General features: G+C 46.2%; 1 protein-coding gene across 3 annotated transcripts in view; it reads right to left on the minus strand.

Moving 5' to 3' along the window:
* BTBD3 (BTB domain containing 3) overlaps positions 1 to 8,328 on the minus strand; it is a 33,266-nt gene extending 24,938 nt beyond the window's left edge. Inside the window, exon 1 of one of the 3 annotated variants that reach the window (XM_044928295.2) lies at positions 8,183 to 8,328. The gene's annotated coding sequence lies outside the window, so the exon portion shown is untranslated. The remainder of the gene's footprint in view (positions 1 to 8,182) is intronic. The other 2 variants (XM_044928296.2, XM_044928298.2) reach the window with 2 other exon arrangements.
* Between the last annotated feature and the right edge of the window lie 389 nt (positions 8,329 to 8,717).

Genomic DNA, 8,717 nt, shown 5'->3' on the forward strand with positions numbered 1-8,717 from the left:
ACAGAAAAGAGAAAACAAGGGCTGCATCCCATTCTGAGATGGGTTAGAGAGTAAACAAACCGTAGATCGCTGATACTCACCAGGGATAGCAGGCCCCTTTATTCTGAAATGTTCCTCACCCCATTGGTTAAAAACTGAAAGCCAAAGACAGCAGATTCTAGAATTTAATTCACATCATTCAGCTGTGAATTAATGCAATTGGCTAAGGCTTTCTGACAGTTAAGTGGCCTGTTCCTACACTCTGGCAGGGTTCAGCACTTTACAGACAGTACCCTATTTAATCCTCATAACCACTCTCTGTATTATTATCTTCATTATGAATTATACATGTTCTGCAACTTCTGTTTTGCTGGGGGGATGCTAAATCACCAGTGTTGGATCCAAAGATGCTATACAACTACCCTGCTTTATAAGAAAGACACTGGAAAAAAATAAAGTAGACTATATTCATTTATTCAGAAAAATTTTACTGACTACATTCTGTGTATCAGACACTTGAGACACATTAATGAACAGACATAAAAATACTTGGCCACATGGAACTTATTGCCTAGCAAGGACAGGGAGATTCACCAAAAATAATAAATAAGTCATATAGTAATTTAGATGCTACAAAAAAAAGGAAACATAATGCATTCCACGAAGGACACAAGGCGTAGTTTGCAGCTGTAAACAGCAGGGACATCACTGCTGAGACTGTAGTTTAGTGAAGACCTGAAAGTGCAGAGGGACACAGGCAGAGTGAACACCCTGCACAAAGATCTCAAGGGGGAATGTGCCTGCAGGGTTCCAGGGTCAGTCAGGAGGGAAGGCTGGCTGGATGGAGAGCATTCCATTCCAGGGAAAGGACTGGAGGGGAGGTCACAGTGGGGGAAAGAGAATGCACTGGGCTTTGTGAACCATCATGAGACTCTGACTTTTACTCTGAGGGACATGGAAACCAGGTGAAGAATCTGAAGCATATCAGACCTATGTATTAAAAAGATCACTCCAGCTGTTAGGCTGATAACATACTAAAGGGAAGTCAGGACAGTGAAAGGAGAGGCCACTGAAACCACCCAGGCAGGAGGTGCTAGAGACCTGCAGGAAGGCGCTTGCAGTACAGGTGGGAAAATGGGCTGAGCTCCTGGGTTTATTCTGAGGACAGGATTGTGGAAACATCTGGAAGATAAACCAGCAGGATCTGCTAACAGCCTGGATGTAGAGTGGGAGAGAAAGAGAAGAGTCAGGATGATTTCAAGGTTTCTGACTTAAATAACCTGAAAAATGGAACTACCCCAACACAGAAACTGGGACAGGCTACAGGAAGGACAGGTTTGCAGAGGAAGATCAGAAATTCTGCTTTAGTCTTTAAAAGTGAAGTATCTTTTACATATTCAAGTCAAGAAAGTAGATGGATAACACACGTCAGGAGTTTAAGAGTGCCACCCCAGCTGGAAGTATACACTGAGAGTCTTAAGAAGCTGCATGGTATTTTATTAAAATCTTACAATTGTTTGTGATAGAATTCCTACAAAAACTGAGCCCTAAGCACTCCAAATTAACAGGCTCTGTGGGGGGGAAAAAAGCACACATTAAAATTTAAAAATGACTGAAAAGTCAGTGCTACAAAAGGAAAAGCAGGAGACGGTGGTGTCCTCAAAATCAAATGAAGAACGTCAAATGAAAACGGGAATGACCAATTATATCAAATGCTGCCAAGAGATAAAGATGAGAGATGACTGTTGCAATTTGCAATATTTTCTTTTGAAAAATCCCTGGAAAAATCCCACTCAGCCCCCATCCTAGAAGACATGAGTATTGTATTAAATACGTTATCTTTTTTAAAGATTTTTAAAATAATGTATTATTTTATAATAATTACATAATTATAATTATGTATTTGTTTTTACTTTGGTCTCTGCTGCTGCTCGGGCTTTCTCCAGCTGCAGCGAACGAAGGATCCTCCCGCGCGGCCGCGCACGGGCTTCTCTGGTTGAGGAGCACAGGGTTCAGGGCGCGCGGGCTTCAGGAGTTGCGACACAAAGGCTTAGCGGCTCAGCAGCATTTGGAAACCTTCCGGGACCAGGAATCGAACCCGCCCCTCTCCTGCGCTGGCAGCCGGATTCTTTACCACCAAGACACCGCGAAGCCCCAAATATGACGTTACGTTTTAGTTTCGTCACGAACAGAATTTATTTTTCTAAAGAACTATTCAAAAGGGAAGGATTTACTCCAGTTTAATATTTGGGACTCAAGTCAGTAGATTTGTTAAGAAATACTAGAGATAACTGTAGCTGCTAACAGTAATCTGCTAATATTCCATTCCTCAGTTCAGTTCAGTCGCTCAGTCCTGTCCAACTATCCGTGACCCCATGGACTGCAGCACGCCAGGCCTCCCTGTCCATCACCAACTCCCGGAGTTTACTCAGACTCATGCCCACTGAGTCGGTGATGCCATCCAACCATCTCATCCTCGTCCCCTTCTCCTCCTGAGCTCAATCTTTCCCAGCATCAGGGTCTTTTCAAATGAGTCCTATCTCTTTAAAAAAAAAAAAACCTCTAGGTAAATTGGAAATAAAAGGATAGATTTTCTCTGTCCTGATGAGAAATTATGATAAACAAAAGCCAATACTGTACTACTTTTTTTCCTATTAAAGAACAAAAGTTTGCACATTATTGCCATTACTATTTGATAATGTTCCAGAAGTATTTTATAATATTACAGAAGGCTAACACTAGAGCAGTCTGCCATAAAACCAAAATAAAAGGTATAATTATTAGAAAGAAGTAGATACAAGTGTCACTATATACAACTGATTATATAACTAGGAACCCCCAAAAAATAAACTGGAAAGCTCTTAGAATAAGAGCCAGGTATAATACAAAGAACAAAATCAACAACCATCTTATACCAACAATAGCCAACTTGATGAACCTTTCACAACAGCAACAAAAACATAAATACCTAAGAGAACCCTAACAAGAAACGTTAGGACTTAATAAAGATTAAGCAAGCAAACAAAACACCTCCGCTAACAGACAGGTCTGTGTAACTTTTCACATCCCTTCAGGAAAACAGACTACTCTATGTATACAAGATGGTCCTTGTCAAAGAACCAAAATCACTGGATACTTCTCAGTTCTAAGGATTCATCTGCAGGGGCTTCCAGGTTAAGATGGCATGTTTAACAAAACACCAAGCATTCAAACATCCTCTTTCTACATGCCACATGGATGTCAGTAAAGAGATCTTTCCAGAAGACACGCATCAAGCATATAAAGATGTGTAGTGAAAATGACAACAAAATCACGAAAGTGGAAAGCAGACAAACAGCAACTCAGCAGACCTGCGAGTGAGATGCCCCACTGCCCGTGAGGAGAGCTGAGCAGCACTCCAGTTGGCTCCAAGACTGGAGGAGAAAGGGTCAAGGTGGGGTAAACTAAGCCCGACTTCCTGGACGCCCTTCCCACCTTCGCACTGTGGAGTTCTGGCCCACAGTCCCAGACCCTAACAGACTGGACCTGATTAAGTCTTCAGACTGCGAGAGCACCAGAACCTTTCCCAAAGTGAAGAGGATGCTAAGACTCCAGCCAGAGGACTCAGGATCACTGGCAGCTGGACCCTCTCCCCAGCACAGGGTGTCACCGGAGGACCAGCTTCTGACTAGCCCAAGAGGAAGAGATCGTACTTGTGGCCCCAGTGAAAAACTCAAAAAACCCATCAAGAGCCTAAAGGCTGCCACTGAGGAGCCTGAGGGGATGGAGAGATGGCCACTTATTTTAAGTATTTCAGTACTCTTAGATTTAATTACATGCATGTACTACTATCAAGATAATAAGATCATCTTTATCTGAAAGGACAGATGTCTGTAAGTAGGATTTTTAAAAGAATAATGTGACTTCCTCTAGCAGATATTTCCATATACTCTAAATGTACAATTAAAAAGATTTAGCATTGATTAAGATTAGAGATCAATCACTGATGAGTAAGACCTAAAACAGAATCAGACGCAAAAGTTAGTCAAGATCTTAAAATATAAAATGGAAGACCACAACCCAGTGAAGAAAGGGTGGACTGTCTAACAGATCTGCTGGTAGACAGGGCTGACTCAGGAGGAGAGAGTGCTGGAAGACAGTTCACACCCGTGTGCTAACAGAAAATTAAATGTGCAAACCTGTACTGTGCTAAGTCACTTAGCCGTGTCCGACTGTGATCCCATGGACTGTAGCCTGCCAGATTCCTCTGTCCATGGGGATTCTCCAGGTAAGAATACTAGAATGGGTTGCCATGCGCTCCTCAAAGGGATCTTCCCAACCCAGGGAAGATCTCCCTCGTTGCAGGCAGATTCTTTACCAACTGAGACACCAGGGAAGCCATTGTACAAATCTAATATATATTAAACAGACGTTTTAAAATCATTTTTTAAATGATTTTATTAAATGATTTTAATCAATTAAGAATAAAATGGGCAAAGTACCTGAACAGACAACTCTCAAAAGGCAAATGAACGAATAAAAAGCAAATTATTAATTTCACTAGCTACCAAAATAATATGAATTAAAATAAGGCCACGTTTTTCCTGCAAATTAGGAAAGATTAAACACTGGAGTGCTGACACTACAGGAAGGCCATCCGGCATGTAAGGGAATCAATGTGTCCTGGTATAAGCAATTTGGCAACAGGCCTCAAGAGTTATAAAGGAGTCACCTTTGCCCCAGGAGTTCTGCTATAAATCTAGCCTGAGGCGTCACAGACTTGAGGCTTTCAGACAAGTGCCTTTACCCCAGCTCGACCTGTGTGTCTATTACTTTCTACCTACCTCCTCTCCCAGACTCTGCTGAAGACCTTGCTCTATTTGGTTCATTCCATTGCTCCAAAACTCTATGTTGCAGGCACAATTATTACCCCCATTCTATGCATAAAGGAAGCACAATCAAATAATTAGGTATTTAAGGTCACTTAATTGGAAAAGGCCAAGATTTGCAACTAGAGTTTAATATCATATTCCCAAACACTAAAAATGGAATATGTCAAACAAGAGAAACCTAGTTAAACAAACTTTGACATATCCATCATTTAAAATTTTACTTTTGAGGACGATTTAAGGGCACAAGAAATGTCTGTGATATATTAGCAAAGGGGCAATATTTAAAACTACAAATGAAATTAAACTACCAATTTTGCTTAAAAGTGTATCTATGCAGACAAATAAAATGGGACAAATGGAAGCATATCATGCCATGTACAGCTGTTTATTTCTGGATGATATTGCTGTGATTTTTATGTCCTTAAGATTAGGTGAAGAAAGCTGAGCGCCGAAGAATTGATGCTTTTGAACTGTGGTGCTGGAGAAGATTCTTGAGAGTCCCTTGGACTGCAAGGAGATCCAACCAGTCCACCCTAAAGGAGATCAGTCTTGGGTGTTCACTGGAAGGACTGATGCTGAAGCTGAAACTCCAATTCTTTGGCCACCTCATGCAAAGAGTTGACTCATTGGAAAAGACCCTGATTCTGGGAAAGATTGAAGGCAGGAGGAGAAAGATGGATGGGGAGACAGAGGATGAGATGGCTGGATGGCATCACCAATTCGATGGACATGAGTTTGAGTGAACTCCGGGAGTTGGTGATGGACAGGGAGGCCTGGCATGCTGTGATTCATGGGGTCGCAAAGAGTCGGACATGACTGAGCGACAGAACTGAACTGAACATTAGGTGAGAAGTTACCGCCTTAGCTGCACAGCATTACTGCTGAACTACAAGGTCTATCAAATCAAAGGGTTTTCCACTATTTTTCTTTGCTGAGAGTAAAATGGGGAAAATCAGTCTTACAGAATTTGCTTGATAGTCCAAAAGTTAACTAGCACATAACACCAGAGTAGAGAAAACTTCTTCAATCCCTAATACATGCTGGAAATCTCTGTACTACCATAAGTATTTTGGATTGACTGATCAAATTCTGATCATCTACACAGCAAAATTTAAAGATTTCAAAACACAAACAAGCCTGAAGACACGTCTAAACTACTTTACATGAACAATTTTAAGAGTTCCTTGCAAAATAAACTGGAATGAGTTGGGGAGGGAATAACTGTTTTGTGCATAAAAGAACGAACATTAAAAAAAAAACAAACAAACCTGTCTTTGGATATGTGTGTGTTGGGGAAGGGAAGGACTGGGTGAATCTGTAGAACTGTGCCTTTCCTTCGTTATTTTAAAGTATAACATTACAAGTGGTCTAACTTTTTGCAAAGAATCATGGCAAAGAACTTTCTAGGAATTAAACAATTTACAAGCTGACAATGCTATCTGGTCACAAACTAGCAAAGGTTTTGGCAAGGATGTAGGGTTATATTTCACTTTTAAAACTTCTTAAGTATGTCTTCAGACTTTAGAAAAATGACGCTTACCCTTCGAAGATGCGTGTGCCCCAAAGGAAAATCAAGGTGTTTTTTTTTTTTTTTTTAAAGGTGCTTTTCATCTCTTTTAGAACTTTGTTACACAAGTTCTTAGTGCAGAGATTGGTGAAGAGAATCTCTTCAGGGGAGAACAGCAGAGCTGCTCGTATTGTCACTCCCTACAACAGCATTGATAAATAATTCTGTAATCACTTAAAAAGAAAAACTGGGACTGTGTGAACACACCTTTACCTGAGCCAAGGCCAAGAAAAGGGAAATTCAAAGTCTTTAGAAAAGGAAGAGTCCTATTCAGCAAACCAAAGGTAGACCCGCCCACTTCCCCTGGAAGACCCGTTGCTATGGTAACCCGCATCTCACCCCCCCCCCCCCAGAGAGTCAGAACTTATTGGGGGAGGGGATCCTCCCAGAGGTTGTGAGATGGATGGCTAAAAAGGGGGAGCTGGGGAAGGGTGGGGAGGGAGGCTGAGAGCGAGTTGGAAGCAGCCAAGGCAGCGGTCAGAGAGGGTGGCCTTACTACTAAGAAATTCAACGCAGTAGTTAGAACAATGCCTGGACGCCGGAGTCGTGTTTAGCCAAAGTTTGAACCTTTAGAGACGCTTCCCTCCGTCCCCTGGCGGGGAACAAGCTACTCTTTGTGAGTTCCTGCCTATGGAGAACGAAGCTAGCGTTTCATCTCAGCGGTATCAAACTGCTACTTCGCAAAACTCAAAACTTGACTTTCTTATATTAAACCGGTGTTTCCCAAACTCTGCTGCACTGCTGGAATCACTGAGGGAACTTTACATACTGCGTTTTAATTGGTCTGCAGTTTTGAGCCTAGAGTTTTAAAACTCCCCGGTGACGCTTTCGTGCAGCCAGTTTTGGTAACTACAGTATTCCAAGATGTGGCCAAGAGTATTTAAATCAAAGGATGAAAGAGAGAGAGCGAAGGGGGGAAAGAAAGCACAATCATCGCTCTTTGTCTTTTCACGGCTAATAATAGAAATTAACTGGCTTTCTTCAAGCGCACACAGGACAATAGGTTTCTTGATAAATAGGAGTCCCCGGCATGCCCTAACAATACTTTCTTTGAGATAACAAGACCAGGCAATATAAGTCTCTTTTTCCCAAGAGAGCAAATACCCTTCTTACCAAAACACCAAACCTGCACATCTATCTCAAGAGCGAATGGGCCGTGAACACCGCTCAGAACTTGGAGGACGAGCTGCAGGACCACAAGGAAACCGAACTCGGAGAAGCCCAGCAGCGTACGCCTGGGCCCCGCAGCCCCCGGGGAGGCCGAAGGCGGGTGTCGGCCCCCTGGACCCCCGGCGCCCGGGGACAGTCACTCCGGGGAAGTTTGCTCGCGCTCAGCCCTCGACTCCCAGGCTGGGGGCGCGGCCACCACCTGCCCGACGGCCCGGCGGCCCCTCCCGGACCGCGGCCGCCTCCCGGGGTCGCGCTCGCGAAGGGCGCCCGAGCGCCCGGCAGGACCCTGGGGGGCTCGCCTCGGCCCTCCCCGGGATCCCGGGCTGCAGCGGGCCCTGCCCCGGGCCGGACGCCGGGACCAGCAAGGGACAGGCGCCGTCCCGGGGAGCCCGTCCGGAAGCCGCCTCCGCGGCCCGCGCCCCCAGAGCCGGTGCCCCCCACAACGCCAGCCGCAGCCCCCACGCCCCGCCCGCAGCCCGGCCCCGACCCACCGCGCTCGGCCCCTGCGGCCCGCGGTCGGGCGCGCGCCCCAGCTCGGCGGCCCGGCGCTGCGCACGCGCGGAGGCGCCCGCCCGCCCGCGGCGCCCTCACTCACCGCGCGCCGGTCCCGTCTCCGCAGGCGGCGCCGCCGTGCGCACCGCACTCCGCTCGCCGCCCGGGCCCGGGGCCGCTGCTCAGGCCCCGACCAGGGCTCTCGGGGATGCGGCGCCCGGCGGGCTCGGCGGGGACCCGCACGCAGGGTACGCTCCGCGGGACCGCGCGCGCGCCCGAGCGCGGGGGGCGGGACCGAGGAGTGCGCGCGCCCGAGCTCCGGGGGCGGGGCCGAGCGGTCTGCGCGCTCCGAGGCGCCCCTGGACACCGGGCATGCGCACTGCCCTGCCTGCCCCTGCCCTGGTGGCGGCGGGCGCTGACCCAGGACCAGTGAAACCTAGGCCGGTGGACGAACGCCGAAAGGCACCCTTCACGGAGAGGCAAGCTCGCCCTTATCCCACAGGCTGCAGACTTTTACTCGGTGTCATTTGTCAATTAAGGTGTTAAATATTTATTGAGCACCTACATTGGTAGAGCCTTCGTGCAGAACGTGGGACATACTCAGGTCATGGGGAGCCTATTGCATTTGGCTTTGGGAT

The sequence above is a fragment of the Bubalus bubalis genome, chromosome 14 (genome assembly GCF_019923935.1).
Source record: "Bubalus bubalis isolate 160015118507 breed Murrah chromosome 14, NDDB_SH_1, whole genome shotgun sequence".
Lineage (NCBI taxonomy): Eukaryota > Metazoa > Chordata > Mammalia > Artiodactyla > Bovidae > Bubalus > Bubalus bubalis.